At 42.5% G+C, this 20,493-nt stretch overlaps 1 long non-coding RNA gene across 1 annotated transcript in view; it reads left to right on the top strand.

The window, feature by feature from the left end:
- The first annotated feature begins 1,706 nt into the window (after positions 1 to 1,706).
- The window catches only part of LOC141134625 (uncharacterized), a 64,758-nt gene continuing 45,971 nt past the window's right edge, over positions 1,707 to 20,493 (top strand). Inside the window, exon 1 of the long non-coding RNA XR_012243242.1 lies at positions 1,707 to 1,807. This is a non-coding gene — a long non-coding RNA (uncharacterized lncRNA). The remainder of the gene's footprint in view (positions 1,808 to 20,493) is intronic.

The raw sequence follows: 20,493 nt of genomic DNA, 5'->3' as shown, positions 1-20,493 counted from the left end.
CTGACCCTCTCCTGTATCATGTCTGCAGTCTCTAACCCCCTCCTGTATCATGTCTGCAGTCTCTGACCATCTCCTGTATCCTGTCTGCAGTCTCTGACCATCTCTTGTATCTTGTTTGCAGTCCCTGACCCTCTCCTTTATCATATTCGCAGTCTCTGACCCTCTCCTTTATCATATCCGCAGTCTCTGACCCTCTCCTGTATGTTGTCTGCAGTCTCTGACCCTCTCGTGTATCTTGTCTGCAGTCTCTCACCATCTCTTGTATCATGTCTGCAGTCTCTGACCAACTCTTCAGGTTGAGCGCTAATAGGAAGAGGTGGAGCCTAAAGAGGAAGGGGTGGATCTTAAGCAGGAAGGGGTCAGGCAAATTTAGATGGGGCGCTGGAATATAGTCTTGCCTAGGGCAGCACAAAACCAAAATACACCACTGCTGCCTGTTGTCATACCCTCTCTACTCCTCTCCTCCACATACTTCCTGTTGTCATACCCTCCTTACTTCTCTCCTTCCCATACTGCCTGTTGTCATATCCTCCCCACTCTTCTCCTCTACATGCTGCCTGTTGTCATACCCTCTCTACTCCTCTCCTCCACATACTGCTTTTTATCATATCCTCCCTACTCCTCTCCTCCACATACTGCTTTTTGTCATACCCTCCCTACTCCTCTTTTCCACATACCGCCCGGTGTCATACTCTTCCTACTCCTCTATTCTACATACTGCCTGTTGTCATACCATCCCTACTTTTCATCTTCACCTACTACCCACTATCATCACCTACCTACTTTTCTCCTTCACATACAGTACTGCCTGTTGTCACACCCTCCCTATTTTTCTCCTCTGCATTCTGCCTGCCTTCACTACTCTTCTCCTTCACATGCTGCCTGCTGTCATACCCTATATACTTCTCTTCTCTGCATCCTGCCTGTTGTCATACCCTCCCTACTTCTCTCCTCGGTTTACTGCCTGTTGTCATACCCTCCCTACTTTTCTCCTCTACATGCTGCCTGTTGTCATTTCCTACTACTCTTCTCCTCCACGTGCTGCCCATTGTCATACTCTCTCTACTCCTCTCCTCCACATACTGCCTGTTGTCATACCCTACTTTCTTCTATCCTCCACATACTGCCCATTGTCAAACCCCTTCCTATTCCCCTCTATTCCTCTTCTCAACGTACTGCCTGTGCTCATACCCTCCCTACCTATCTCCTCCACATACTGTGCACTGTCATACCCTCCCTGGTCCTCTGCTCCACATGCTTCCTGCTGTCATATCTCCCTATTCCTCTCCATCACATATTGCCTGCTGTCATACACTCCCTATTCCTCTCCTTCACATATTGCCTGCTGTCATACCATCCCTACTCATCTTCTTTCTACATACTGCCCAACATCATACCCTCCATAGTTTTCTTCTTCACATACTGCCCCCTGTCATACCCTCTGCACTCCTCTTCTGCACATGCTGTCCACTTAAACATCTCCACATTTTATGTATTATACCCAATCCTGCCCATTCTGGACCGGGCACACATTTGCTAATATATAAATTATGAAGCCTTGCCTGCCATTCAACTAACAGGAAATGTCGAAGCATACAGTGTCCTCTGGCTGTTCAACCACCAGATGACACCATCTCCCTGTTCATCTTCCTTTGTATCAGGGAGATACTTAGAAATACCTCCAGAGGAGACAATGATACAAAACCACTCTGCAGTGTAAGACGGTGAAGCAATGTGCTGATACAGTCACAAGATTTTAGCAACCCAATTTCCAATGGCATAGAAGAACATGCAGAGTCATGTGGCTGTAAGTAGCTTGGGGAAGGGGGGGGGGGGGGTTGTCATTACATGGTTTACATAGAAGTTCATATTATGTCACGTCTCTAATGGCAAAGCAGTCAGCATTTTTACCTTAAGGTGCCAGCTCACATCGTCTACATAGAGTCTACATAGAGTTTGCAAGTTTTTCTCATGTTTGCATGGTCCCCCCCCCCCCCCCCCAAATCATATCAGCATGTTGAAAGCAACAAGCCATGGGAGAAAAGTATAGGAAATCATTTTTGATCTTTCCATTTGAAAATGGTAAACCCCATGACATGCTAATCCTTTGACTTAAGTCATTTCTGAAGTAGAAAAGTATGCAAATTAGGAATGGTCATCCAATAGCCCACTTTCTTGCTGCATGGCGGTGGCTCAGACAGCACTGTTGCCAAAGGCAGCCAGGCATCTATCACTGAAGAATGTGGGCAGAAATAGCATCCACCATATATCTCTCAGTTCCTTTAAATTACTTCCTATGAAACTCCCTTTGGACGCAAAGAGCAATCGGATAATTTCTGTAAACCTTCCTGGAAAAAGGGTCAAGGCCATATAAATAAGTCAAACAAATGAATATTTTTATTATAAACTTGCACATTTTTATTAGTCAACAGATAGCTGATAATATTATGGGCTACATAAAGACAATCAATACAGCACAACAGATCTACAATGTATCTAGATGGAAAAATACTGTTTGAGTATTGCAGAATGAAAACAATATTAACAATATAATTCTTGCACAATAATTAACTGTTAATTCTGTAAATACCAGTAGAGAAAAAAATGGCATGTGATGCTAAACAATAGTTACAAGCATTACTTATTTGAACTGAGCATTCATTTTAACCCATTCCTGGAATCAATAGTCCTTTAAGAGAGCATGGGAGTGGGCTTTGTAGGTGTGCTGCCACATACTGTATAAGCGCATAGTCGGCATCCCTGTTTTCTGCTAAAGCACACTCAACTGTGCACCCCTAGTACTGTGACCACGCTGTCACCAACAGCTCTGTCACTGAAAACGATCGAGAGTTGGCAGAAGATGTGCCTGAACACATGATCACTGTGATAGCCACATGAACTAAAAGCCACAGAATTAAGATTCTAAAAGGGCAGGCTCCCACCAGCAGAAAGGGAATAAAGGAAGTCTTGTAGGGCATTTATTCATGTTTTTAGTTACTATTGTAATGTTTCCCACAGACCAAATCACTGCAAAGCACTATAACACGTGGACGCAACTGCAGTGTATTTCCATGCCATTCAACCTAAATGGCAGTCAAAAGCACTGTTACAGTAGTGTACAATGCATGTGCACAGCAGGTCCACACAGCACATGTACTATTCTTTGTGCTGCTTTAAAAAAAAAAGGGTCAGGTACAATTTCTTGTGCCTTAAAAGGAGTGGTAAACCCTCAAGGCTCTTCACCTTAATGCGTTCTATGCATTAGGTGAAAAACCTTCTGCACTGCAGCTGCCCCCCCCCCCCTTTTCTTACCTGAACCCGATCGTTCCAGTTCTGAGCATAAGCCCAGCAGCTCCAGCTGTCTCGGGTCCTCATCGATAGCAGTAGGAGCCATTGGCTCCCGCTGCTGTCAATCAAATCTAGTTACATGGGAGCCGGGGGCAGGGGCCAAAACCTGCTGTCTGTGTCAATGGACGCAGCAGCAGGACTCGGGAGTGTGCCCGCACGAGTGCCCCCATTGAAAGCGGCTCTTCCGCGGGGGGCACCCGATGAAGAGGAGGTGCCAGGAGCGCCGCTGGGGGACCCCCGAAAAGGAGGATCGGGGCTGCTCTGTGCAAAACCCTTGCACAGAGCAGGTAAATATAACGTTTGTTATTTTACAAGAAAAAAAGAATGAACCTTTACAATCACTTTAAAGTGGTTGTAAACCTCAGACTTGAAATATGAACAATGCATATCCCTCTATAGCAGTGTTTCTCAACTCCAGCCCTCAAGGCGCCCCAACACGTCATGTTTCCAGGATTGCCCTCAGATGAAACAGCTGTGGTAATTACTAAGGCAGTAAAACTGATCAAATGTTGGGGCGCCTTGAGGACTGGAGTTGAGAAACCCTGCTCTATAGTGTGTACTTGTCTAAAAAGAGAGCACTAAGGGCTTGATTTACTAAAGGCAAATATACTGCACCCTTTGCAAAGTGCAGTTGCTCCAGAGCTTATTAAATGAGCGGAAGCTCTGCTGACTTTCATCATCCAATCATGTGCTCATTTACTAAGCTCTGGAGCAACTACACTTGCAGAGTGCAACTTCACTTTGCAAAGTGCACAGTCTATTTGCCTTTAGTAAATCAACCTCTTAGTGCCATTTCTGTCTGCTGCTTTGTTCCTCTGCTATCAGCATGAGTCATTTCTGACAAGTTTTCCTGACACCAAAAGAAAAATGGTGACATGGGAGGTACCTCCAGCTGATTGCAAGCCTCAGCTCTGTTCCTGTGTGCTGCATGAAATAGGGGGGGGGCGCCCCCTCTCCTCACTGCCCTCTTCAAAGTGTAACTTCAGCTCTCCGCCCTCCTTTCTCTGATAGCTCAGACACGCTTTATAAGTTCTAGAGTTTCAACAGATGTAGAGAAGAGAAGACTGCAGATAAACAGGCCTAAGTTATGTAGAAGAATTTATTTAATCTCTGTGTATCACCTGAGGATAATCACTTCACTGTGTACATGTAAGGATTACAACCACTTGAAGGTGTGCTGCCAGCTCATTTAAAATTAATAGGCTGCTTGAACACAGTGAACATTAACATGTTTCTGCCAAAATATTGTAAAATGTGAAAGGGTCTCTATTTTTTATGTATTATAGTGATTTTGCTTGCTGGTTTCCCCATATTTTTATTATTTTTTTTTCATATTTTAACCTATGCTTCCCTCTGGATGCTCTCCATAGGCCATATAGACACTATATTTAGCTTCTTTGCATAATCTACTGAAATAAAACCAATACAGGATAATCCACCTTAAAAATGCATTTTTTTTTTAACAAACTAACAAAAACAGACTAATTTGATTGCACTGAATGCATAGAAACATGGCCCTCAGGTGGGGAAAGGATGCATATGCCCCATAAAAACAGGGCTTAACTGAAAGGCAAACAAAGAAATTGGATAAAAACCATATTATACATACACTCTTGCTACATTTTTAAATCTCAGACAGGCTTCTTTCAAACGGGCACCAAGAGCCAAACAGCATGAATAAGCTGTTTGATTACACATTTGGAGGCACCTGGAGCTGCAGGTCTATGTTATTGAATGGACACACATCGGTATATAGGCAGGAGCATGGCCAAAAAAAAAGAAAAAACTGTCTGCTTAACCTGTGCTTGATTAGCAGCAGTGGAGACATTAGGGGTCTAATAAACGCCTGATGTCTCAATAAAGTGAACCTGTCACATTGCACCACACTTGTGAAGTATCACCATGAGCCTAGGTTCACACTGCTGCGGGATTTAAATCGTGCAAGTTCAGCTGAACTCGCACAATTTCATTCCCGCATGTCAGTCCGATGATTTCAGAGACATCTGTGCGGTTTCCTGCACAGATGTCTATTGAAATCACACCTGAAATCGCCAAAAGTAGTACAGAAACTACCTTTGGGAATCGATGCGGCGCAGCGGACAATAGGCGCCGATATGGCATGCAATTTCACATGTCAAATTGCTTGCCAATCGCAACAATGTGAACCAGGGCAGAATGTCGGAGTGAGAGCAACTATTTTAGGACCATAATTCATTGTTAACTCTAAACCTGTGAAGGCTTTTAAAGCGTTGCCTATGAACCAGTTTGGGCACCATAGTTTTACACAATTCCATGGGCACATGCAATGTTAAGGCTTGACATTGACATGATCCCTTCTTTTATATTTTAGAAAGCATTGATTTTTATATTTTCCTTGTTTGCACTAAAATTCATTTTAATGCCTCTTGAAATGTCCTGAAAATATGCACTTGAAAAACAAAATCTTGTGTAACATAAAAAAAACTATGACCATTTCATTTTACAGGGCCACTGCTTTCAGAAAAGACACAATGTTTTAGATTTTAACACGTGCATAAAAATGTAAAAGGGGGGCTACATACTCGTTGTCCCCTAGGCATATGGATATCAACCTTCAACCTACATGACTGCAAGGCTTTTTAACCTGGGGGGTTGTCAGCGGTTAAAAGAAAAGGGTAAAATAGAAAAAAATAAAAATTAGAGAAAATGTATGCTTTGCACATTCAAACCTTGAAAAGCAAAGTTCCTGTGAGTCATTGTTGAAACAACACATTAATCGCTTACTATTAAGGATTTCACAAATTCAAAAAACAGTGGAGTGCTGGTCTTTTTCAGAACTGAAATTCCAGCTGTGCCGCCCATTGTCTCTGCACCCTGCATTTGTTTTGGTGAGAGGTATGGGCGCAGGATGGCCCTATTTTGCATCGAGAAGTATGCGCATCTCTCCATGTGACATTGCAGTCATGCGGGGGAGTCTATAGATGGGGCTTTGCTCTCCAGGAGGCTGAGCAAATGGGGTCAGTTTCACGCAGGCTTGATCTGGTATAAGAGCAGTGAGAACAGCAAGCTTTGACAAAGCATTTGCAGAGCTTTCAGCAAGCTTTGTTGAAGCTTTTAAAGTACCATTCAGCTCCAGTTTGTAAATGTTGAACACAGATCTTAATGGGAGTGCTGATTGCCACTTTAGGTAAGCTGCTAACAGACTTTAGCAGGTTTTCAACAAGCTTCAGTTAGTGCTGAAGCCTGTTAGCAGCTCGTTGTGGCAATCAGCACTCCTATTAGGATCTGTGTTCAGAATTAACAAACCAGAGCTGAATGGTACTTTAACCGCTTGCTGACCACCTAACGTAGAGGCAAAGCAGCCTCCCTGCGCTGGATCTAGAGTTGCCACCTCATCCCTTTAAACCCAAACACCTTTGAATTACACAGGTTCTGAGGCTACTTAAATGCAGATAAGGTACCAAATGAGTTTAATTACCACCTTAATCAGCCATAGAACCTGTGTAATTAATGTGTGTTCAGGTTTAAAGGGATGCGGTGGCAACCCTAGCTGGATCACGTACCTAGTACAGCATTTGTTACAGCGCAAGCTGATCAGTAGGTCTTAGCCAATGGTTGGCCGCCGGAACCTGCTGATCGGCTCTGTGATTGTAAACAATACATAGTTACATACTTACATAGTTACATAGTAGGTGAGGTTGAAAAAAGACACAAGTCCATCAAGTCCAACCTATGTGTGTGATTATGTGTCAGTATTACATTGTATATCCCTGTATGTTGTGGTCGTTCAGGTGCTTATCTAATAGTTTCTTGAAGCTATCAATGCTCCCCGCTGAGACCACCGCCTGTGGAAGGGAATTCCACATCCTTGCCGCTCTTACAGTAAAGAACCCTCTACGTAGTTTAAGGTTAAACCTCTTTTCTTCTAATTGTAATGAGTGGCCACGAGTCTTATTAAACTCTCTTCTGCGAAAAAGTTTTATCCCTATTGTGGGGTCACCAGTACAGTATTTGTAAATTGAAATCATATCCCCTCTCAAGCGTCTCTTCTCCAGAGAGAATAAGTTCAATGCTTCAGAGATCTGTTCACTGACAGGGGATCTTGCTGTTTTTTTTTATTCAAGATTCTTAGTAAAACAGGGCATATCACACACATTACCCATAGTTAGGCACAAGCTTAGACCTTTGATTGCTCTAGATGTTAACCCCTTCCTACCCAGTGGCATATTATTAGCACTGATCACTGTATGAATGTCACTGGTAATTTCAGTTGCAGTTAGTCAGCCCCCCCAGTGTCAGATAGTGTCAGATTGCTTGCCACACTATCGCTGTTCCATTATAAGTCACTGATCACCGCCATTAGTAGTATAAAAAAAAAATAATTCCAGAATATATCTCATAGTTTGAATACGCTATAACTGTTACACAAACCAATCAATATACACTTCTTGGGTTATTTATTTTACCAAAGACATGCAGCAAATACTTTTTGGCCAAAATGTGGGAAGAAAGTAATCGATTGCTCCCCCTTTATACTGGGTTCATACTGTTGTGCGGAGCAGCTCACAGCAGGGGTCTGGTGCGTCCCTGTTCTCTGTTTCAAGGCCAAAACAGGCCCAAAATTTTGGCTGAATTCAGACCTGAAACGGACCAGAAGATGCACAGAGCTCCAAAGCCATCCCGGAGCTGTGTGAACTGGCTCCATTGAGAGCCAGTCACAGGCTCCTGACATGCAAATTGGATGCGGAGAAAACCCTCATCCAATTTGCACCAGTGTGAACACAGCCTTAAAGGGGTTTCCACTTTTGTTACAAAAAAAGTTGAATGTTTTTAAGAATTTCTTGAGAAAAGATTCAGCCCATGTTCACATTGGGCCCATTTGACATGTCAAATCACATGCCAAATTGGAGCCTATTTCCGGCAACAGCACTGTCCAAATCTGTGCGACGCCGTAAAGTCGGCGCCGCACCAATTCCAAAAGGTAGTTCCTGCACTACTTTTGGTGACTTCCGGGGCGATTTCAATAGACATTTGTGCATGAACCCGTACAGATGTCTCTCAGATCACCCCCCGAAGTCGGACTGAAATTCCGGTTTGAAATCGCGAGAGTTCAGCTAAACTTGCACGATTTCAAACCCGCATTCAGTGTGAACCTAGGCTCAGTGATATTTTTAATTTGAGATCTTCCTCTCGTATAAGTGTGAGAGAGTTGTAGGCAAAACTAAAAAGCTGTTTTTGTCTCTCCTCCAGGGAATGCCTTTCCTCTGTGGCTTGTCTACATCTGTGGTTATGTTGTTGCTCATCACACATGGGAACAGCAGGTGTCTGATTTTTGCATTATTTGCTGATGTCTCTGTGTTTCTTGTATTTCTGAAAATAACTATAAATATGACTAATGTGTAATTCCCCACTGGAGGTTTTTAATGAGATGAAGATCTGCTCTATCTGTGCAATGTGCTTAAAAAGCAGCTCTTGGCAAAAAGGCGAGCCAAATGGCGAACTTTTAGCGCTATAAGAGAAAACACTGCAGTTGTGCTAAAGTCAGCTCATTGACCATAACGGTAAAAAAAAAAAAAAATGCTACTGTATTTAGCAAGTTTTTTTTTTTTTTTATAACAATACTCTTACTGTTTGCAAATTTACATCTAAATTGGAACTGTGGACAGTATAAAAAAAACTGATTTTTGTAAGCACAATTAGTTTTTTTAGTGTTATATTTTCCCAACCCTGATAACTGTCACTTTTGCTGAATTGATATGCTAAAACACCGTTACCAGAATGCAATGTGCCAAGGGGCCGTATAAACTAGTGATAATGGGGTCAATTCACGAAGAGGTAATTAACTGCCTATAAAATGCGGTAAAATAGCGTTTGCGGTAAATCCGTTTTTAAAGTGAAAGTATTTGTTCAATGGAGCATTTTTTCATGCGGTAATTTAATGCATTGAGCTGGTTGTTAAGCTAAATGTAAAAAAAAAACATGCCGGTAATTAGAATAAAAAAAAAACCATCATGCCCCCCCCTCCAAAAGGCCCGGTATGCATTAAGCGGAGACCCCCAGCTGTTTTTTTTTCTATAAATTTAAATTGCTGGCATGTTTTTTTTGTTTTACATTCAGCTGTCAGTGGGGAACCCTGCCACCCACCAGTGCCACCCATCAGTGCCCACCATTGCCCCTATCAGTGCTCATCAGTGCCACATATCAGTGCCCATAAGTGCGGCATATTCGTGCCTCTTCATCAGTGCGGCCTCATCTGTGCCCATAAGTGCCGCCTCATCAGCGCCCTTAAGTGAAGGAGAAAAATTACTTATTTACAAAATTTACTGACAGAAATTAAGAAAAACTCTTTTTTTTTTATTTTTTAAACATTTTTTTAGGAAAAAATAAAAAACCCAGAAGTGATTAAATAGCACCAAAAGAAAGCTCTATTTGTGTGAAAAAAATTATAAAAATTTCACACGGTTACAGTGTAACATGAGTGCCCTGTATTGAAGTAGTTAAAGGGTAACTCCACTTTTGTTGAGAAAAAAACATTCCCCTCTGGGTGATCTATGTATATTACAGGGATTTTAACAAATTTGTTGCAGATTTCTATCTTTTGTTATTCTGAAGAAATCCATGTGTGTTTCTCTGTGCCCCTGTGCTGAGTGAGTCTAATGGGAGGGATTTCATAATTATCAACCAGCTGCTGCACCTGCAGGCCTCTAATGAGCAAAGTTATGGGGTCTGCATCCCTTTAGCTGTGATTTCCTATTGGGAGTATCTTACCAAAAATTTTATTTTTTTTGCAGGGAATGCCAAAAATCTGACTTGTACCTTAGGGCAGACTTCTGGGAAAATCAGTGAGCCAATCACACAAGCGGGAAATTATGTTTTTGGGGGCGTTCTGTACACATTTTGTGTACAGAACACCTCCAGGTAGCCATATTGCATTGCATTTTACCAAAAATGACAGAGCTGCAGATTGAAAAGGAAAAGTCATTTTTAATAACCTTCAATTACAATATGACTTGTGTCACAATTGTATATGCTATATTTTTTTTTTATTTGCTTTTTTTCCCCCATGAAAGTGGAGCTACCCTTTAAGTTACAGTGTTTGAACAGGAAGATGTGACTAAAAGTTTCTGCTCCGCTGATCCCCGCTGAGCAGACGGATGACAGTTCCGTTTCCACTCACTGTGCCGAAAACAGGTCCCTTTTCATCCAATCTCCCCATAGATTCTCTCCTCTATGGGGAGATTGGAAGAAAACAGGCCGCCTGTCCATTTTCATCCACCAGACAGATGCAAAATAGGACCACCATCCACCTGGATTTGGTGAACAGGATCGGATCGAATAGCAGCGGGTGTCAGCAGACATTCGCCACTCCATAGGGGTGAATGGAGGGTTCGGAAAGCCCATGTGAAAGGGGCCTAATGCAGAGCATGCCTGGAGGATATTCTGCAAGCTACAAGGCTCACGCAATCCCCTGTACAGGCAGTCTCCGAGTTACAAACAACCGACTTGCATACGTCCCTTATGCAGCGTACACACGACCGGACTTTACGGCATACTTGGTTCGGCGGACCGGAGTCCATCGGACAATTCGATCGTGTGTGGGCTCCAGCGGACTTTTTTTCCCAAAAGTTCGACGGACCTAGAAATGAAACATGTTTCAAATCTTTCCGACGGACTTGAGTCCGGTCGAAAAGTCCGCTCGTCTGTATGCTAGTCCGACGGACAAAAAACAATGCTAGGGCAGCTATTGGCTACTGGCTATGAACTTCCTTGTTTTAGTCCGGTTGTACGTCATCACGTACGAATCCGTCGGACTTTGGTTGATCGTGTGTAGGCAAGTCCGTTCATTCTGAAAGTCCGTCAGAAAGTCCGTCAAAGTCTGCCAGACCTAGTCCGTCCAAAAGTCCACCCGTGTGTACGCGGCATAACTTACAAATGGAGGGAAACAACAAGAAGTGTGAGGAAAATCTACCTCTAAGAAGGGAAATTCAATCCTGTAAGATCTGGGGAAAAGTTTCTCTACTGAAGCTTTACCACCAATCCTTGTTTCCACAACAACCCAAAATTTTCAAAATCCAATTGTCACAGGGACAGACAGTGAGGTGAAATCTTCTGACCAGGGGCACAGACGGCAAAACAAATGTTACAGGGGTGTTTGCGATTGTAAGGGTTCTTTTTTTTTTGTTGTTGTTTTTTTTTTTAAATAAACAAACATCATACTTTCCTCCACTGTGCAACTCGTTCTGCACAGAGTGGTCCCGATCCTTGTCTTCCGGGGTCCCTCGGCGGCTCTCGCGGCTCCTCCTCACATCAGATAACCCCCTAGGAGAAGTGCTCTCCCGAGGGGGTTACCTTGAGGATGTGCTCCCGAGTCCAGCATTCGGCATCCATAGCCACCAAATGTATGACTTGGCCCCGCCCCCAACGCCCGCGTCATTGGAGCCAATGGCTGCGCTGCTATCAATCTATCCAATCAAGAGCCAAGAACCCTGGGCAGAGAGACAGTGCATCCCCGCCAGGTCAAGTTCCAGGGCTCAGGTAAGTAAAACACAGGGGGGCTGGGGGGCTGGTCACTGCCAGATGTTTTTTCACCTTAATGCATAGTATGCATTAAGGTGAAAAAACACGAAGGTTTACAACCCCTTTAACCCTTCCCAATGCTATCCAAAAAACATAAAAATATTTTTTTGGGCTGGAGTTACACTTAAAAAATGTACCTGTTCCAACTTACATACAAATTCAACTTAAGAACAAACCTACAGACCCTATCTTGTTTATAACCCAGGGATTGCCTGTGTTTGGTTGTGTGTTATATGACAAAGAAGGCAGCTGCAGTAAATCCAGTATATCAAACTGGCACACATTCTCTATGCATGATCTGTATTATTGTGGGTTTACAGAAAGGCTTTTGGGGAGCACTGAAAAATTTGCATTGATGTCCTTAGTTCTCTACCTACACCACTGTTTAAAAGCAATTTGGGTTAGTGTTCATTTCATTTCAAGTCAATATAGATTAATCACTTCACCGCCCCCCCCCCCCCCCCCCCCCCCCCCGCTGCCACATTTGGCACCTTTCGGGTTTTGACAGGTACCGCTCTTACTTCTGGCAGATCTTGTCGCAGCGAGATCAGCCAGAAGTTCGCCCCCTCTCCTCTTGCCCCTGCCGCCGGGCCATTTCCAAAGCGCAGCGCGCAGTAGGGAACCGGCTGTGAAGCTGCAAGGCTTCACAGCTGGCTTCCCTAAGGCTCGGTTCACACATGGGCGGCACGACTTGCAGGTCGCCTCAGCGAGGCGACCTGCAAACGACTGCCGGGGCGACTTGCGAGACGACTTCTGCATAGAAGTCTATGCAAGTCGCCCCAAGTCGCCCCCAAAGTAATACAGGAACCTTTTTCTAAGTCGGAGCGACTTGCGTCGCTCCGATTAGAACGGTTCCATAGCACAGAACGGGAGGCGACTTGTCAGGCGACTAGGTCGCCTGACAAGTCGCCCCAGTGTGAACCGAGCCTTAGTGGAGATGGTGGCGGCAGCACCTTACAGCCTATTTAAAAATTGGCTGGGGTGAAGACACTGCTGGATTCGTGGACAGGTAAGTGTCCTAATATTAAAAGACTTTTCATTTTTTCTAAAGGACCCTGGAGCTTTCATGACCAGGCCATTTCTTTGCTAGTTAGTACTGCGCTACTTTAACTGGTAAGTGCACGGTCATGCAACACTGTACCCAAGCAACATTTACATCTTTTTTTTACACAAAGAGAGCTTTCTTTTGGTGGTATTCACCACTGTTTTTTTTTTTTTTCTTTAATTATTATATAAATAAAATAGACCAAAAATTTTGAAAAAACAAAACAATATTTTGTTTATGTTCTTCTATAAGGCTGCATTCACACCTAAGCATATTGTTTTTAAGGTGTTTTTTAAGGTTTTTTTTTGCAGCTTTTTCAAAGCGTTTTGAAGTGTATTACAAGTGTTTTCACAGCTTCAGGCGTTTTTGTTTAGCACTAGGGGGAGGAGAAGGAGAAGAAACTAGGGCTGGAGAGATGCTATTTGAGCTTTTTCTCTTTTACAAGCATTTACGACTGTGTTTCTGCTCAAGTCAGGCTTTCTATTGAAGTCTATGGGGCCAAAAACGCTTGTAATCTGCCAAAAAAGCTCACTTTTTTGAGCTTCAGGCATTTTGCTTCAGCTGACAAATCGCTCGTTTGTGAACAGGTGCCATTGAAATGAATGGGAATTTGCTTGTTGGGCGTTTTTGAACTTTTGAGATGAGCGTTTTACGAGCTGAAAACACTCAGATGTGAATGCAGCCTAAAACATATCCAATAAAAAAAATTTTTTTTTTCATAAATTTAGGCCAAAATGTATTTATGTATTCTGCTACATGTCTTTGGTAAAAAAAATAAATCTCAATAAGTGTATATTGATTGGTTTGTGTGAAAGTTATAGCGTCTACAAACTATGGTATATATACTGGAAATTGTATATATGACATCACCAGTGACTAACACAGTGATCAGTGCTAATACTATACATTGTGACTGTATTAATGACACTGGCTGGGAAGGAGATAGCATCTAGGGGCAATGAAAGGGTTAACTGTGTGCCTAAGAAGTGTAAAGTGTGCAATATGTGCTGCTTTTACTAATCGATGTGGCAGATTTTTCAAAAACAGCCACATCTCTGCTCCATATACAGAACCTTGTGTTGTTAGTAAGCACAAGGCTCTGTACTGTGATTTTCTAAGCCAATTAGCAGGTCAGAGCTATTTATCATTGGCTGGGACCTGCTAACTGACTTGTGCTGTAGCCAATTTACAGCACAGATGGGGCGGAAGGTGTGCGCGCCCCCTTCCCACAAATGCCAGATCACATACATGTACGTGATCCGCCACAGAGCGGCTGCCCCATCTCAATACATGTGCATGGGGTGGTCTGCAAGAGGTTAAGCAGCACTTCTATTTTTGAATCCCAGCTTGTGTGTACTCTAAATAATAATCAAAATACATACATGATCTAATTTCCCCCAGATTAGAACCTACCTAACAAAAAGGAAGAGCTAAGGAAGGACTCATAAAAATGTAAAAGAAATAACAGAGCAACAAAAAAACATCATGGATAACTCTCAGTCTTGGGCTATCCTCAACTCAGATGAACGCATTCACTCACACACAGTCCTTTCTTTTATGAGAAAGATACCGTATAACCCACTTATTTTAATAAGTATGTCTTTTAAGCCCAACTAAACTTTCAATTTAGACTAGCTAAAAACGTTCTAAGTGCATCAAAACCAAAAGATGTGCAAATTCCTACACTCTGTTTTCATTAGAAAACAGCCACAGCCTAAGTGGAAAAGCCTGTCCCCTGCCAGCACACCGCAGAGAAGAAAACTGTTCTATATGTGGAATCAGTGTCCTCTCTGCAAAGGCTCTGACACGCCTTTTGCTGATCTAGTGCTCTCCAATCAACAAAGTTCATACTCCCTGCTAATTGGAGAGTTCTAGTTCTGAATCAACAGGAACTGTGTCAGACCTATGCAGAGAGACCACTGCTTTCACACAGAAAGCAAATGTCCTTCTCTACAGCATGCTGGAAGGGAACAGATTTTTCTATTATGGCTGTGGCTGCTTTCTAAAGAAAATAAAAATATAAAACTTTGCACACCTTTTGATGTACCACAAATGTATTTAGTTGATTTAAACTGAACATTCAATTAAACTTTAATTACTGGACATCCTATAATGTTGTTTTCAACAGATAAGGACTAGAGTCTGGCATGTAAAGAAATAGTTGAAATAGTGTAGCACATCCCGAACTCAAATATTTATTTAAAACCATGTAAAAACTCCAATTAAAATACTTACAAAAGTGAAACGTAAGCTCTGAAGCATGCAGCCAAGTTGCTCCATGATGTTTTATCATACAGATGCTGCCCTACAAAATTTCCATAAAGGCCCACTTATGCCCCATACACACGATCAGAAATTCTGCCAGCAAAAGTTGGATGTGAGCTTTTGGTCAGAAATTCCGACCGTGTGTATGCTCCATCAGACTTTTGCTGGCAGAATTCCAGCCAGCAAAAGATTGAGAGCAGGTTCTCTATTTTTCGGTCGGAAAAAGTTCCTATCCGAAAATGCGTTCGTCTGCATGCAATTCGGATGGTCAAAAAATCATGCATGCTCGGAAACAATTTGACGCATGCTCGGAAGCACTGAACTTCATTTTCTCGGCTCGTCGTAGTGTTGTACGTCACCGCGTTCTTGATGGTCGAAGTTCAGAGAACTTTTGTGTGACCGTGTGAATGCAAGGCAAGCTTGAGTGGAATTCCGTCGGAAAAACCATCAAAGTTTTTTCTGGCGGAATTTCCGATCGTGTGTACGGGGCATTAGATCTATTCTTGGGAACCACCTTTCCAACTCGCCCATTGAGATCAATGGGGCCGCGCGGCAACAGCAAGCTAAACGCTTGACTCGCAGTTGCAGAGTGGTCCTGTACAATTGCTGTTCAGCTATTTAAAAATAAGAAAACAAAAGCAGGTGTTAGGAAAGAACAGCACCTCAAGAACTCCAGGGTTCATTTTGACGTCAAATTTTAATTTAGTTTTAGTCATAGTCTTTTGACTAAAATGTCATTTTAGTTTTAGTCTTATTTTAGTAATCTGAATTGTTTTCCTTTTAGTTGGAGTCGAATGGATTTAGTTACATTGTAATGCATTATTTAAGGATTTCTCTAGAATTGACAAACTCATTAATACTCCTGGAGTAAAAATCTAACAACATGTTATTATTTATGGTATTAAGGTTTCAACATGCACTACAGACACAGATTTAGCCGTTGTGATATATAACGTCTTATAAAATAAACCCAAGTTTCATAAACAAACAAAAATATTGCTTTTTTGACAAACAGAAGTGCAACTTTAAAATATAAAAAAAACAAAAAAACCCTGTAGTCTCTATTGGCTGTAATGCCATTGCACATATTACCAACATTGAATATTAACCTCCCTGGCGGTATGATTATGTCAGATTTTTGCGTCTCAAAGCGGTACAATGTTTTGCATGGAAATTTGACGTTCTATATTGTAGGCCTGTAATTCTTCGGAATAACTTACTTAAATCTGTCCAAACAAGAGTCTAGTAGACATCCCGGGTATGATGAAGTTTGAAACACAAAATCATAAATTATAATATAATAAATAACTATAAATAATTATAACAAATAATAATGTAAAAATAATAAAATGTATTCAATAATGTAATCAAATCAAAAATTTGCTCAGAAATTTGCTCAGTCGCAGAATTGTTGCTGTTGTCACTTAAAGTGTTTGATGATGAATTTCCCCACTAATCACTATCGCTCAATTCTGCAAGTGATTTTAATTTACTATGGCTGTTTTTTAGCTGGTCTAAAACTGCTTTTGAGAGAAAGGGACGCTTTTTGCTGCTATGGACAATCTCCAGTTTCCAGGTAGAAAGAACAGTATATATAATATAAAACTACATGCAGTGCACTGGACAAAGCATTAGGGACAAAAGGGAGTTGAAATGATTTGATACAGTAAATGTAATCTGTAAGATTACAGTGTACTGTATGTGTTTTGTTTTTTGCACTTTTTGAATTTGGCACCGGGCTCCGTCCCCGTGCGTCACACCCTTTGCAGGGAACGGAGCCATTGAGCAGAGTACACAGCCAGAGGACACAGCGGGAGGACATCGCAGGATCCTGGGGACAAGGTAAGTAACTTTCCCAGAATACTGTGATGCAATCCTGAGTGTGGCTCAGGGTTACTGCTTTTGGTAATGAAAATTTACCTCGAGCCACACTCGAGAATACCGCCAGGGAGGTTGAGAAAAAAAATAAGAAAAGCCTTTTTTTATCTGCAATCATTTTTATTAGTTTTTAGACATTTATTTTACAATACCAACAATCGTGCAATCCAATCTCTAAGTTACAATTAATTGTCAATTAAATTATAAACCTTCCATAAATGTAATTATCCAAATAACATCTTAAATCATTCTTATATAAGAACAAAGAAAAAATCCAATATAAATATACTAAACACAAAAAAACAAACAAAAAAAACACATTCAGTGCCTTGCCTTTTAAATCGAACATATATTTCATACAGCCATAAACAATATAATAACTGGCTGATCATCACGAATACCCAAGTATCCTCCAATATAGGATACACCGGCCAGTCTCCCCCTCCTTTAAGACAATAATCTATTGAGAATTAATGAAATCGGAGCTAAACACGGGGTAACAAGCCACCTATTACAATTTTTTTATCAAATTTTTTTGGGCAGTTTCTGTGTTGGTAGATTAGCTTGTATTTAGATAAAGTATGATTTATTTGTGAGTGATATTTTCTGGTAAAGTAGCCTTGTCCAACATGTTCAATATACATATCCCTGGATCTTCTGCTGAAGTAACCTGAAAAACAGATCTTATAGTAGTCAGAACCCCTTTACTGTATCTATGAAGCTTTGGACATCTCCACATCATGTGGATCAGAGTGGCAGGGCCACTGTTACATTTAGGACAAAAGGAATTTTCTTTACGATGCCAGGCAAACAGTTTGAGAAAAGCCTTTTTCTTTTTGTCAGTAAATAGATTTTTTATTTAAAAGTAATAAAGTTGACAATGACACAGTATACAGACATTACATTGTACGTAAGGTCACAATAGGTCAAATAGTTGGTCAGTTACATGTGATAATTAGTTTCCTGAGTGATTAACAGTTTCTATCAGTATTATACAATAAAGCAATCTGATTCAAAGCATCAATACTGGATTTGAGAAAGAAAGGAGAATAGGGAGAAAATGGGAAGGAGGGGGAGGGGGGAGATAGGGAGAAAGGGGGGGGGGGGAGAGAAAGAAGGAGGGGAAGGGAAAGAGGGGGAGGGGGCAACAGACATTTGTTAAGACAGCATATCCAGATATAATCGAAAGGCGCCACAGGAGCCAGTAGTATTACTCAGGGTAACCATGGGCCCTAGGGGGCCTGACCATGTGCATCTATCCATTGAGACCAGACCTTATCAAATTTTTGGGGGCAGTTTCTACTCTCATACGTTAGTTTATACAATTGCAGGACAGAATTGATAGTGGCAATCCACATATGGTGCGTGGGAGGGGTGGGTAACTTCCACTTGAGGAGAATTTCTCGTCTGGCGTAGTATAGAGCATAAAACAAGAATAGTTTTTCATGTCGTGAGGCCTCAACATTTTTCATACTACCAAGCAATGCCAGGGCCGGGTCCCTTCTAAGAGACCAGTCCCCAAAGGATCCTAAGGTCTCCAGTACTCCCTCCCAATAGAGGTTCAGTTTCGGACAGGACCATACCATGTGAAGAAAAGATCCAGGGGATGAGCCACACCTGGAACATAGGGTACTCGTCCCCGGGTATATATTGGCTAATCTAAAAGGGGTGAAATATGCTCTGCGCAAAAATTTAAGTTGAATGAAGCGGTCTCTTGCTGAAATCATCTCGGTGGTATAATCAGATACCACGTCCTCCCAGCCTTCATTCGTCAGATCTGGAATGTCGGTCTTCCACTTATTATAAACTTTGGTCAGGGATGTCCAATGGGCAACTGACAGATAAAAGTAGAGGGAAGACAGGGGTTTGTCCAAGAGTTTAGCAATAAGCAGTCGCTCCACGCTGTCGGTCTGTAAAGTCAGGGGATCTGGAAACTGTGCCTAAGTTGCATTTCTGAGCTGGTAGTATCTAAACGTCATAGATGTTGGAACGGCATATTTGGCCTTTAGCGTCTCAAAGGAGGAGAAGGACCCGTCAGTGTAAATGTATTTGATTGTGATTATCCCTTTAGCCGCCCATAACTGGGGGTCTGGAAGCTTATAGAGGTGAGGTAGCATGGGGTTTACCCCTATAAGGGTGTATGGGGTGAGATGACAGAGTCCGTTTTGTAAATAGCCCTAGTCCTTTGCCATGCCTGTATAGTTGTACGCATTAGAGTTGTTATTTGGGGATGGGCTCTGGACCCTCTGTAGGGCAGATTGCTCGACGCCGCATAGGATCCCAGGATGGCTGCCTCGAGGGTCACCGCCGGGTTCTGTCTGGACTGGGCAAACCACCACCGGACCGTGATCAGAACTGCAGCCCAGTAGTAAAGCTGGAAGTGAGGCAGTGCCAAGCCACCCTGGGACAGGGGGAGTTGGAGCGTCCGCTTTGCCAGTCTCGGGATCTTCCCAGCCCAGACAAAGGTAGAAATGATGGAGTTTAATTTTTGAAAGAAGGACTTAGGGATAGGGTATGGGGTATTCCTGAAGAAGTATACAAACTTGGGGAGATATACCATTTTTAGTAGGTTTACCCTCCCCACCGGGGACAGGGGAAGTGTTTTCCAAAGATGGCATTTCTTACTAAACTGTGTCAGTAGGGGAGAGATATTATCTTCCATATATGCCTGAAGGGATCTTCTGACAATTACACCAAGATACTTAAACTTGTCCACCCACTGGAGTGGAGTATCAGTAACTGCCCTATGACCCGACTGATGGAGGGAGAACAAGACTGATTTGTCCCAATTAATGCGGACTCCAGAGTATTTCCCAAATTGGTCTATTATCTCAAGGGCAGAGCTTAGGGAGGCACCCGCGTCAGCCAGATATAACAAGGTGTCATCAGCATAAAGCAAGATTTTTTCTTGGAGTATCCCAACCTGAAGGCCTCGCACTCTCTGATCCTGACGTATCAGGATAGCCAAGGGCTCAATCACCAGGGCAAAAAGCCCCGGAGACAAAGGGCACCCCTGTCTGGTACCTCTATGTAAGCTGAATGGGGCTGACAATAAGCCATTTACTCTAACGCGGGCAGTCGGGTCCTTGGAAAGAAGTTGGATCCGGGAGATGAACCTAGATCCAAAACCAAAACAGTCCAGCACCTCCCAGAGGAAAAGCCATTCGACTGAGTCGAATGCCTTTTCGGCATCAAGCGCAGCCACTATTCCTGTGTCGCCCTCTCCAGCCAGATCAACATGGTTGAACAGCCTACGAATATTAATATCCGTTCCTCTACCTGGCATGAAGCCGGATTGATCCGGATGAACCAGGGCTGTAATCACCCCGTTCAACCGGGTCGCCAGGATTTTGGCCAGCAATTTGGCATCCACGTCGATCAGAGAGATCGGGCAATAGGAT

Source organism: Aquarana catesbeiana, linkage group LG03 (assembly GCF_042186555.1).
Source record: "Aquarana catesbeiana isolate 2022-GZ linkage group LG03, ASM4218655v1, whole genome shotgun sequence".
Taxonomy (NCBI): Eukaryota; Metazoa; Chordata; class Amphibia; order Anura; family Ranidae; genus Aquarana; species Aquarana catesbeiana.
This window is presented reverse-complemented; position numbering and strand designations above follow the sequence as displayed.